General features: G+C 38.8%; 1 protein-coding gene across 4 annotated transcripts in view; it reads right to left on the bottom strand.

Annotated features, from left to right (window-relative positions):
• Positions 1-13,057, bottom strand: part of specc1 (sperm antigen with calponin homology and coiled-coil domains 1) — a 168,131-nt gene extending 155,074 nt beyond the window's left edge. The window contains exons 1-2 of one of the 4 annotated variants that reach the window (XM_017698959.2): positions 12,974-13,057; positions 6,201-6,283 (exon numbers count right to left, since the gene is read on the bottom strand). The gene's annotated coding sequence lies outside the window, so the exon portion shown is untranslated. Of the gene's footprint in view, positions 1-6,200; positions 6,345-12,402; positions 12,422-12,973 lie in introns of those variants that run through there. The other 3 variants (XM_017698968.2, XM_037533264.1, XM_037533263.1) reach the window with 3 other exon arrangements.
• Positions 13,058-13,445: the final 388 nt, after the last annotated feature.

Raw genomic sequence — 13,445 nt, 5'->3', positions numbered from 1 at the left:
CTACTTTAACATTCAACCACAATTAAACTTTAAATCGACATCCCATAATTAGCCCCTCCATAAGGGAATTTTGTTGCTGTACTTGGTTACCTTTCTTCTAACCACCATTCCACAAAAGGCACTTTATGGTGTAGTGGTTATTTGACATTACCACAAAACCACCAGGCCAGTGAAGGTCTAGTGGCAAAACAGACAACTTCCACAGCACAGACAACAGTGCTTTGCCGTCATTCTGAACCACAAGAAAGCTTTCTACAAAGTGTTCTACAATAGGTTCCACTATATGAACACTGAACATTCACTACTTGAACACTCTGAAGTAACTCTGAATATATTAAGGAACAATGCTGGGCAAAGAATTTAAGATAAAACTTTTTCAGAAAGCCACTGATCCTCATGTTTGAGTAGCATACAAAAGGGTGTGCCTGACTGACATTGGATTTCTAAAAACAGCTTAATTGTATTCCATGATGTGGTAACAACTTATGCTCCCAGGAAAGTTACTTTTTAATCGTATTAACTGAATGAGGAAACTAAAAGAAGAATGTATATAAAAATGTAGAAGAAAAAATGTGGTATATAAATTACAACCCTAATTCCAATGGAGTTGGGACATTGTGTAAAACATAAATAAAAACAGAATACGATGATCTGCAAATCCTTTTCAATCTATATTCAATTGAATACACTACAAAGACAAGATATTTAATGATCAAACGGATAAACTTTATTGTTTTTTGCAAATATTCACTCATTTTGAATTTGATGCCTGCAACACGTTCCAAAGAAGTTGGGACAGGGGCATGTTTACCACTGTGTTACATCACCTTTCCTTTTAACAACACTCAATAAGCGTTTGGGAACTGAGGACACAAACTATTGAAGCTTTGTAGGTGGAATTCTTTCCCATTCTTGCTTGATGTACAACTTCTTGCATTATCTCCCTGTATTTTACACCATCAATCTATCCTTTAAGTTTTCACAATATGCCTAATATCTGCTGAGGAAAACCATCCCCGTAACAGGATGCTGCCACCCCCATACTTCACTGTTAGAACGGTGTTTGCTGAGGAATGTTGTGCTCCATCTACAGTATTCTTAAATTCTGGTTAAAAAGCTGGTTAAAACGTTTTTGTCTCATAAGACCACATTTTAGTTGGGCCTCTTTGGTGCTTTCTGGCAAATTCCAGACATCCTTTGATGTAGTTTTTCTTCAGTAATGGCTTCTTTCTAGCAACCCTCCCATACAGCTAGCCTTTGTATGCAGAACTCTTGATATCATTGACTGGTGCACCTTCCTACGATCTCAGCCACTTAGCTTCTTTTACCCCAGCACAAGGGCTGAATGCTTATGCAAACAGCATAAGTATAAAAATATTTTCTTACATAAACCATTACTTTAAATTAATATATTGTGAGTGCCAGTCTTTTAAAATAAAATATGACAGCACAAAATGTGCTAATTTGTAATTCAAACAATTCTGATGAAGAAGAGCTGAATACTTTTGCAAGGCATTATACTTAGTCAGTTCCTACTTAGGATGTAATAAGCCAGGCATTTTAGGGGCTTAGGTTCTCAGAAGTGAGCAGATCACAACAGAAATGTGTTTGCCACAATACAAAACAAGCCAAAACAAACATTTCAGACATTTATCATCTGCATTTGTGACCACACTACTAAATGAGTGGCACCTCAATATCAGTTGATATTAACAGCCAGCGGATATTGGTTGGGCCCTGACACCTGAAATGAATCTCAAGATAACCTAATACTGACTAAAGTGCAGTGAATGACAAACACAAGTCACAGCATCTCTTCCAAACAAACTGCAAACACACCCTTCCACTGAGGAGAGCACTGGACAGCTTTATTATGTGGTTCTAGCACTTGAATTGAACAAACATTGACAAGACACTCGTGAGTGGTGTGTAAACTCATTCGCGAACGGTCTTCCACGTCAGCATGGCTTCACCATCTGTGCTGCACCTGGGATTGCTCTGTGTGTGTGTGTGTGTGTGTGTACACGTGTGTGCGTTTGTCAATTTGCTGGGGTGTAAAGTACTAAGTCATGAAGGCTGGAATCATGAAGCTGAACAGGATGTCTTCTGCCTCCACCCGCTCTCTCCCCCTATGGTGGCAACTCTCCTAGAACCCTTCTGATCTCCTGGAGACTGTGAATCCAATGGAACTTAGGGTGGACTCAAACTAGGGCTAAGACAATATAAAATTCATTCCTTAAAAAGGGCTTGTCTTTGGTGAAACAGGCTGAGGCCCAGAATTCATGGTATAAAAAGTCCAAATCTGATATAAATTGTATCTTAAGTACTCAGTTAACTGTTCCAGGTGCCAGTGCATAAACACTGATATCACTGTTCTAGTAGTAGCTATGTTCCATCATTGGAACACAGAGCATTCCATCAAATACAACAACCAGCCTGTGTGAAGACAGACAGACATATACATTCACACCCACACCTAGGGGCAATTTTGCATTTTTTGTCCAATTAGCCTGGCTGCATGTCTTGGGACTGAGGAAACCCACGCAGACACAGGGAGAACATGCAAACTCCACACAGATAGGACCCTGGTCACCCAGCCGGAATCGAACCCAGGCCCCTCGTGCTGTGAGGCGACAGCACTACCCACTGCACAACCATGCATCCCTGATATACCCATTATACTATTAAACAGAATATATTAAAGTCTTCCATGATTAATCTACTACAAAGGACAAAATTAAATATTGACTAAAGTATGATTAATTGTTAAGTCCTGCTCTCAAAGCACTCTCCAAGGCAGGCTAGAAACTGCTACATCAACACAACAAATTAATCGATCACATTGGTACTGCCAGATACTGAAGCAAATCGTACAGTAGCCTAGGCCCCTTACATTCTTGGCCAAACTTTAAAAACTTTGGTTTTTTGAGGGAGTTCAATTATTTTTTTATTTCAAATTCAAAGCTCAGCACTTCAAATGGCCATGTCAGACAGAGAATACAAAACAGCCTAAAGATGAAACACTGCTTACGCCTCCATCAGCACTTTTGTGATCAAAAGAAGAGATCGCACATAAAATGCAAAAAGGAAGAGATGAAAATACTGACTCAACAGAGATTTCCCAAGGAAGGCCTAATTTTCATCTCTCAGCATCCAAGACTACTTTGCTTTTGTACAGCAGTGTCATTTAGGAAATGAGAGAGCTGACACTTTTGTGATATGAACTCCTACACCACAGAAACAAAGTCACTCTCGCATTCAGCATGCTGAAGCCAAAGAGTAGCCTCATGTATATTTTACAGAGCGTTTCATCTCTCTCAGAGCAGCGTGGTCCCAACGGAGCAGGGCTTCCTGTATGAGTGGGGTCAGTGTTCTCAATGACTAAACACTGCAGCAACAAGCTCCCATCAGTGCCACAGTAAAGACTAATTCTGTGACCTGATCTAACCTCACTGTAAATCAAAGAGCTGCTCCAAATTCTGTCACAGTTGCTTGTTATACCACACGCACTTTAGTCTAGTCATACAAATCAATGAACTATGAGATAATACTTCTTAAGAGGCTATTTTTTTCTCCTACTGACTGAGATCGACTTGCATATTTATATACAAATTTTCTAATTTTAAACAGAAAATTTACAGATTAACCAGCATATTCTGTACTGTGCAAAACTCAGAGGCTACCCCCTTCATTTATTTCATGTTCAGACCATTAAACACTATTATTCAGTTTTCTTTCATGTATTACAGCTTCCATTCTTTTCAGGAGACCTACGTGCAGTTTTTGAAACAAATCTGAAGGGCTATTATTCCACACCTCCAAAGTTTAGTCTTAGAAGTTTCTTCTGCTTCTCACAATACAGGTAATTTGACAGGTTTAGACTGATCAGTCCATTAAATATCTCAGGTGTCCAGTATTTTACTTTTTTGTCTATTTCCTTTTTTCTGTAATGGTTTCTTGACAGCTACACATCCTTTCATACTCATAGTGTTGAGTTGTCTTCTCACAGTGGAAGGATGGACAGATTTTTCAGATTAGAAGCAAGAGTTGAGCTTGATTTTCTTCTCTCTCTAAGATAAAAGCTTTAAGAACTATTTATCTGATGGGGACAGTTTTGGTGGTCTACAAGGTTTTGTTGTTGTTGTTTTGAGTCCCATTTTTTAACTCTAGTTTTAAATACTCCTGTTCTTCCACTTATTTTCCTATGACTTTCCCTTTTCTTGTGCAGATGTTTTGTCTTCTATCTAACCTTCTTAGATATTTCTCTTTTAGCCATTTTATTTTAGCCATATACATATGAGAGACATTCGAAGGCAGCTCAGGTGAGTTTGTGTAGTTGCTTGTTTGAATCTTTGATTGGTAACATAATGTCAGTGACCTTTGGGAACACGTTTTGTTCAGAGGACAGAGTTGTAACTCACTGGTTTTATAACTGAAAGGATAGTAAGTGCACAGACACACAAAAAGTAAAAAATGAACAAATTAAATATTGATAGATTTGATATTTTACTCAAAATTATTTCTAGATACAGAATTGCTGATGACAGATGCTCTTAGATTAAGACACTGTAAATTGAGGCAGCATCTCCTAAATCATTGTATTCTTTTATCTATGGGCCAAGACTTTCAGGTCAAGATCAGAAGTTAACGCTGTGTTTGGTGTGATAGTGTGAATCACATTTATTGTTTCGACTATTTTTGATTTATTACATTTAGAAGTTCATTCAAAATGATTTATTATTTTTATGGCACATTATGTTAGGGATTTTTGTTCCTCTGTATTTGAGTTTTATGTATTTGGCTTCTCCTTGCAGGTAATAAAGTTCAGTGTTGCAGAATGAGACATATCTGATGTTCTTGTGTGCTGCTCTACCATCAGTCAGATCACCCTGATTCTGAGATATTGTAAACATACACACCTACACACCATGTCCGACCACGTCAGATATTAATCTACCAACTTGTTTACCCTGTTCACCCTGAATAGGTAGAGCTGCCCTCCTAGAACAATGTCAAACAATGCTGTGTCTTTACTATAGTCTCTACAGTCTCATGGCCATGAGAGAAAACCTCTGGTTAGGCCAATTTCAGTTTGTAGCTCAACAAAGCATAAGCAAACTATATGTATTTCATTTCTGTCCTGATGAGAACCTACAGCCTGCTATTTGCCAACCGTACTTGAGGGCTAGGCCTAAATGGCATTTGTATGGATGGAATTCCATGCAGTTAGCCAGACTGAGTGTGATTTGCACAGCAAGTATGCAGTCCATTTCCTGTGCACATTCCTCTGTCCTAGGTCTAGACCTGCCAAAAATACAGACGTGCACTGAACTACAGGTCTCTATCCCAGGAATAGTGATGAACTTATGAATTATCAGAAATCATCAGAAAGCCCTTCTGTACCCTGGACATACAACAAACATGCACTAGAAATGCTCTTTACATCACCTCTGCTGCATATTACCTGACGCTGCATACGGCCTAACTGGTTCTGTTTCTAAAATGCCTTGCAACAAGATAGATGACCTCTAAGCATCTGCCTTATTCTTCTGACGTAAATTAAAAGCAGAGGCTTGCCCAGGTTTCTAATCTTCTACAGGGTGAGCCACTTGGCAACGGCAGAACTGGGGTGAACCAGAGACACTGGCCGAGTCAGAGGAATGAAAGAACAATCCATCACAAGCTGTCAGAGACACTGAAAACATAGTTTCATCTGCCAAAGTTTGCCAAAGGGAAACTTTCTGAACTTAAATAGGACAGAATAAAATTTGGATAACATGGGTCATCAAACTTCTTAGAGAAAAGGTGCTGATCTATCAGACTTGATTTTTTAAGGCAATATGAATATGATTTGGGCATTGGCAGCTGACCAACAATAAACTTTTGCAACAATGCATTTATTTATTTCACTTATTTACATCATTTGAAAATGTCAGAAATCTTTATATTCTGTGAATATTCAATTGGACTAATCAAAATAGTCCACAATTACTTAAAATAAAATCTTTTTACATTCACTTACATTTACTTACACAAAGCAATCTTTAATACACAAGATTTTCTTAGCACAGACTATATATTTTGTTCAGTAGAGGTCAGTTCTGTTCAGTAAGATCAGTAAAGTCAATTTAAAGTATTTATTCAGTAAAAGATAACTTAACATATTCAAGTTACCTAAGTAGTAAGAAAGGTTAAGATACCTTTGAGCGTGCTCCCCTGAGGCACCAAAGTAAATCCTGTTAGTGCTGCTTCTCGTTTCTCTTCAGGCAGATGTCAACACAGCCTAGACGAGAAAGCAGAAAATGTGCATGGCATGAAGCAGAGGTGCAGTGTTTCCTTCAGCTCAAACGGAGAGGGAGTGCCAAATCAGAACACGTCCTCTCTCCCCTGCCCTTATCTCTGCAATTAAAGCGGGCGTCCAAAGGCAGGACATGCCTCTTTGGCGCTGAGCTTTCCTGGGCAATGAGGTACCGATCTGCCCGTAGGCCTGTTATTCTCAAACAGGAGCCAGAGAGAGAGTGAGTGAGTGAGTGAGAGAGAGAGAGAGAGAGAGAGAGAGAGAGAGAGAGAGAGAGAGAGAGAGAGAGAGAGAGAGAGAGAGAGACTGAGACAGAGAAGGAGAGAGGAGAAGGGAAAGAAGGTGTTAAAGTAACTGCTAAACGCTCTAAAAGGGAGAGCACAGAAGAATCAGACCTATGTCAAGGCAAATGAGGATGGCCTACAGAAACATTTGGCTTATCTGCTAGGAAGACAAACAGTATTGCTTGAGACAAAAATAAAAAAGCAATCAATGAAAAACACAAAATTCACAAAACTAGTCAGAACATCAACCTCAGCCCATGAGTTGTTTACATGTGAGCAATTCTATTTCTCGTGACCTTGATAAGGCCAACAACAGCCTCATATAACGCAGGACTTGTCAGTTTAGAAAGCCCATGGGATGAGCCTTCATGCCGATAACGGGAATCAAGATACACGTGCCAGAAGTGCGGTTTGCTGGACAACATTTCAACTACAACATCCAGGAAACGGCCAGTTTAACAGGAAAACAAATGTAGTTTGGGTGGACTTGGGTGTTTTATCAGCCCGCTATCACATTACCAAAAGACACATGGATCTCTCTCTAAATGCAGTTCTATGTGCCCAGACCATAGCCTGCTGCCTGCCTTACCAACAAACAAAATCATGCAACATGCTCATCATCATAAACATGGCTGCACAATATTTCATTTGTTAACTGACACACTGAATTTTGCGACATCACTGATATTTTGACAAAATATTTACTGTACTCTGAAAGAGCAGAATGTTTATTTGATTCTGGGCTACTATGATAAAATGTTAGCATTTTATTCTTTTTACTGTATTTGTAACAGTACAGATACAAATGTTACATTTCCTGCTAATTCTAAATCAGATGTAGCCCCTTTTTTACATATCTTAAATATAAATGTCTTGGAATTTGCAAATATGGTCATGGTAAAATCTCAGACATGGTATTGGCTCAAAATTCCCATATCTGTACATCCCTAATGGTAATCATCATGAACCCTCCTAGTTTTATACATCATGAGAGAAATGTGCACATGCCACATAAACATGATGCCATCAGCTCAGCCTTCACCGCAAAACTAGCGCTTACAGTATTAGAGTATCCTATTAGTATTAATCTGTAACGTAATAAACACTGCAGTGCAATGCAGTACTGTGCAGCAGGATGTACAGCCTGTATATGGTTGTATTTTGGTGGCGTGTATTGAAGAGGAAGACTACCATTGGTGGAGACAACAACACTGCAATGCAAGCTGTGACAAATGAAGGTGACTCCAATAAACATCCTAGGAACCCCCTCCCCCACTTTATATATGGACACATGGAAGCCAAGTGCAAAACAGACACACAAACACAATCTCACATTAAGCCAAATCTGTGTTCACATTAACAAATTAAATTTCTCATTAAATGAAATACATTACATGAAGGCACAAATACATGAAGGCACAAACAGCACAGCCTTTTTCACACCTATCCCACTGCAATATGGCCTTACTTGGGGTCATTATAACACAAATCAATAACTGACAGAAATAAATATGTATCATGCGACCTTCATTTACTAGCCTACAGCCAGTGTCAAAGAGGGAACACAAATAATTTCAATTCAAATTTGTACAGTGCTTTTTACAACAGGAATTTTCACCAACAGCTTTAGAGAAATCCAGGTGCAGGCCCCAAGTAAGCAAACCAGTGGTGGCAGTTGCAAGAAAAAATTCCCTAAGAGCAAGAGGAAGAAACTTTTAGAGGAACCATGACTCAAAAAGGGAACTCTGGTTGACAGTGGATAGCAAAACAATAACACAACAAGAGCAATATGAATAAAAAATGCAGAACTGGCTTATGAATATAAAATCATTAATGAGAAACGAGTCTGTCATTAGGCAAAACTATCATGATGACATGTTATTATAAATACAGAACTCAGCAAAGTGTGAGGCAAGTAGAGAATGTCTAGGATTAAAGTTGTAATTAGAGTTTGTGCACACAAATCTCATCAGGACAGTCAGTGGGGAATGCAGGTGAAGTTTCTGGCACAGCAGGAAGGTGAACAGGACATGTAGATGGCTCTGTGGCTGTCGAACTGGTCCAGAGTGAAGGAAGCAGGAGCACCCAATTACGACACATGTTGAAGCAGCTTAGGCAGACAACAATCTCAACAAGAGGGTAAATGGACCATGCAGATGAAGCTTTCTCAATCAAAATGAGCATCAATCATAAAGACACTCCTGACATATTTTTGCTTATTCCATAATCAATCTCTGTGGTTAGGGGTGCATGTAGGATGTAGTGTGCACAATATGGACAAATATTGTGTTGTGATTGTACTGCTGAAAATTGATTGTGATATGCCATGCCATACATTAAACAAAAGTAGTTTCATATTTTCCGATTAAGATTCGATACGACTTTTAATATTTTATGTGGTAGAATCGTCCTGATTTTACGGAACTTTAATTATACATTACTGTACTGGCTTTGATAAAAGTTGGGAATTGGGAGTTTTGCCTAATGACTCTTACTGGTATAGTGTGGTGTGCTTGTCTGTTCTGCTGTGAGGAGGGCAGCATTGTATCCCACTACATTCCTCCAAGTGTAGTCTGAAAAGATGCACCCATATGTCTAGTTTTAATCAATGACAGCAGGTTCCGCTAAAAGACACTGTGAATGTGCTTTGAATGTTTTCCAATGCAGAATTTTGTTATTTCCATAATATTAAAAACAGTGAATTAAATATCATCATGATTAAAGGCTTATATGCATGTATATTTATTCCTGCCTTCAGTCATCAATTGCTCCCTGGTAAGCATTTTTAGACAGCAACATAAACAAACCAAATATCTTTTCAAAGCTGCACTATGTTACATTTGGGGATATGGAGACCTCTGTGTTGGAAATGTGTAATTGCATGCAACAAGCAGACAAACCTGATGTTTGTGAGTGCATTGAAAGAGCGTTTTCCAAGCAAAAAAGTGAATGATCTACTACTGCCATCATATTTTTACCAGGATAATGTTATTTCTTGCATTTGAGACCTGAACATTAAGCCAGACTTTCTCTTTTGACTGTGTGACTTTAAAACATAAAGTCATATTATGTGATTCAAAAATTCCTGTGTAATCCGACCGTAACACCTCTGACTTTGAAATTACTTTTGCAGTCTTTATAAGGCAACATGCAGCTGTGCACAGACACAATATTTTAGCATATTCTTTTTGTCCTGACTTAGTAATGGTACTTTTTTCAGTTTTAACAAAAAATATCTTACAGAGTGCTGCTTGAAATGAAAACTGAAGTGAAATTAACCGGGATTTCTATTAAAGTTGCATCATGACATTTATGACTAGTAATTTTAACATCTGGAATTAAATTGACTTTAAACTTTTAAACATTTACAAGACACCAAAAAAACTTACATACATTTTTAAATCCTGTTATGTCATGTGTGCTCTAATTAGTGAGGCAAACACTGAAACTAGTCTAAATATTCTAATCATTGTCTTTCAGCACAGAAAAAGAATATCATATAGGGCAGTGATGCAGAAAATACACATTTCTGAACGTAGAGGAAGTATAAATCAGCTAAGAGGAATTGTTTTTCCCCGCCTACACACACAGACACGTCTGCTACCAATGAGAATTGACCACCCCTGCTTCTCTCACACAGCTGGACCTGCCTGCTCCTTTCCAGAGGCCAGAGACTATTTATAGCCACTCCACTCCCCTTGAGAGAGTGCGTGTGTGAGTCTGTTTCTGTAATGAGCCCTACACCGGAAAGGGGACGATGTGACTGGGAAACAGATTCAGCACTATGACACTATGATGGAAGCTGCTCTGAGAGACGAAGCAGCCTTACACAGTGGTTAACTTAGTCCTAGACTAGACTGTATTCTGCAAGGAGATTCTCATTTGAAAGGAAAATATAATCCAGGACTAGGCTTAAATCTCTGTCTAGGAATCTGATGGATACTATCCCAATGTAATGCTATAGCCACAAGTTAGCATGTTAGTCCAAAGCTAACATACTAACCACAAGCTAGCTAGCAATTTATGACACAAAGGCCCGATACAATACAAAAAATGTATCTGGTCAAAATAAAGTGTTTCATCCAAACACCCAAAGAACATCTGATCAGGAAGTTCACAGCCTACAGTGAAATTGCCAGAGACTGGTTAGAGACTAATTTGATTACTGCACACTTCTCCAACATCAGTATTGCAAAGGCAGATGATTAAGAAATGATATATTGTGCAGTGCTATACAGTGCTATGTAATACATGTGCTGAGGGCATTAAGTTCTTTAAATATGTACAGTATATACATTTATTTAATCTAATAATTTAATGTCTAATGTGCTCAATCCTGACAGAGTTAAACCAATATACAAAAAAGCCAAAAAAAAACACTGTCTATTCCACTAGCTCTCTTTGACGGGTTCTTTTCCTCCGGCAGGTGAAAACTCTGCTCAAACACTGCAGAAAGCTCTAGAGTCTCCTTGGAAAGCATGTGCTTTTACTATACTACCGAGTGAAGCTGACACACAGTCTATTCTCTCTGGCTCAGACTACTCCATCTAGGACAGTGTGTTCCGAACACAGCTCGCAGCCCTGAACACATGAGAAACACTCTTTGCTATTTCCACTTCTTGTGTAGTTTGGCCTTAGTCAAGTCAAGGGTGTAATTACCTACAAACAGCATCTACAAATCCAGCAGAGAAGGCATGTCTTACATGAGATGTTTTTAGCTACTTTGTAAGGCCATGAATGGAAAAAACAGAAAATACAAACACTGAGAAACTATATTTTGGGTTTTATAGGGTTGTCCCTCCACATATGTCTAAAAATGTCTAACAACAAACGCTATCGGCTCCTTCAGTGACTTCCTTGCAATTATATCATACTAGAACAGTGAAATTCAGTAAGATCATATGTAGCCTAGTTTAACGTAGTATTCAGTTTAGTCTTCTGCAATCACTTGCTGTTAATATGACACAAATCACTCTGCTGAGGATCAAGTATCCTCTATGTTCAAAGATATCAAGGATCATGTATCTTCTTTTCCCTTGTACCTCATTAATAGATCTTTTTCTGGTTTCTTGGTTTCCCTCTGTTAACTCATCAATATGGTCAAAACCAGAAGTGCAGTGTAAGGTTGCATCATTATAAAGGCTACATATGGGACTCTGGGAAGGAGAGGCTGCTTTAAACCCCTGCTAATGAGTTTTAAGTAGCCTCTTCAGCCAATTTCCAACACTTCTAGCCTCACATGACTGTTTATGAGCACATGCTGTGGTTATATTTCCCAGTAAGAATGGTAGGCCTGTTATAATGAGGCTCATAATGAAGCATTTAAAGGCCTATTAAAGGAAAAGGCAGCAACTCTTCACATGCCTAAACACTTAAAAGAGATGGTTCTTTAAGTTTTCTTTAGTAAACACAATAAATCTATTTAGTTTTATATAGAACGCTTTCATGTTAAAATGGTTCTCTGCATTGTGAAATGGTTCTTAAGATGAATGGAGAATGTGTTGTACATGGTTCTATGTAGAACATTTGCAAAAATGGTTCTACATAGCATCAAAATGAGTTTTGCTATTGTGACCATGTCAAGCTTGTAAATATAGACATGCCCTGTTCTTCTACCTTTGGTGCTGCAAAAGAACCATTTCAACAAAGGTTCCATATAGAATCATATACAATACATTCTCCATGAATCTGAAGAACCATTTCACCATTTAAGCATAGTTCTAAGGAGAAGCACTGCCTTTACGAAAGAAGACGTTACTATCATTGCTTACTCTGGGAAACAGAACAGGGTCTTCCATGTCTTATTTGAATAAAACCTACCTGTCTTTCACTCTGTAGCCGTTATGTGATTGACATGGTGTATGGTGACAAGAAAAGCAGGATTCTGGCAAGGAACAGGTACTAACTGGACCGAAGAAAGCAGTGGCTACTCAGAGGACCACTATCCAAGCGTCTAAAAACACAGACGATGCCCTCCAGCACAACTTATGAATAACCTGGACTGAAACCCGCTGGACTGAGCCCACTTTACCGCAGTATACCGAGTTTACACCGTTACAGACTTAAATCGCCACAGTAAACACCAGCCTCCATCTCTTCCCACCACCGAGACGACAGTCAAGTGACAGTGATACTGACAGTCCGGCGTTAGCTCCTTTGCTAACTGCCTCGCGCCACAGCGTCAAACGGTCCGCTGAAAAAAAAAAAAGTGCGGCGAAGTAACTGTCAACAGCCGCTCCACGTCACCTACGTTGGTCCCGACGGTAACAGCGCACACTTCATCGACATGAAACGACACTATTCTACAAAGTCACTTCGTGTACAAACAGAAGAGCGGTCGAATGAAGGCAGAAAACAGCTATAAATCGTCCAAACGACTGTTCCTCCTCACCTGTTTCTGGACGCTGCTGATGCGTTACTGCTGCTGCTGCTGTGATGCTGCTGCTGCTCGAGCGCTGATGCAAATTCAATCGTCAGGGGGCGCGCGCGCGCAAAGCTACTACTTTGCATGCTGGGTAGTGTAGTCTCCAGACATGTCGTCCTAGACCGGGGTGCCCAAACTTTGCCTTGAGAAGGGGAATGTGCAAAACACGAAACACTGTGAGGCAGGTAGGTATCAAAGAGAGTTTAGATACGAGTTTTTTTTCTGACAACATATATATATATATATATATATATATATATATATATATATATATATATATATATATATATATATATGTGTGTGTGTGTATATATATATATATATATATATGTGTATATATGTATGTGTGTGTATATATATATATATATATATATATATATATATATATATATATATATATATATACATACAGATACATAGATAGAGTATTAAAATTATG

The sequence above is a fragment of the Pygocentrus nattereri genome, chromosome 23 (assembly GCF_015220715.1).
Source record: "Pygocentrus nattereri isolate fPygNat1 chromosome 23, fPygNat1.pri, whole genome shotgun sequence".
Classification (NCBI taxonomy): Eukaryota; Metazoa; Chordata; class Actinopteri; order Characiformes; family Serrasalmidae; genus Pygocentrus; species Pygocentrus nattereri.
The sequence above is the reverse complement of the archived record's forward strand: the minus strand, read 5'-3'. Positions and strand labels throughout refer to the sequence as shown.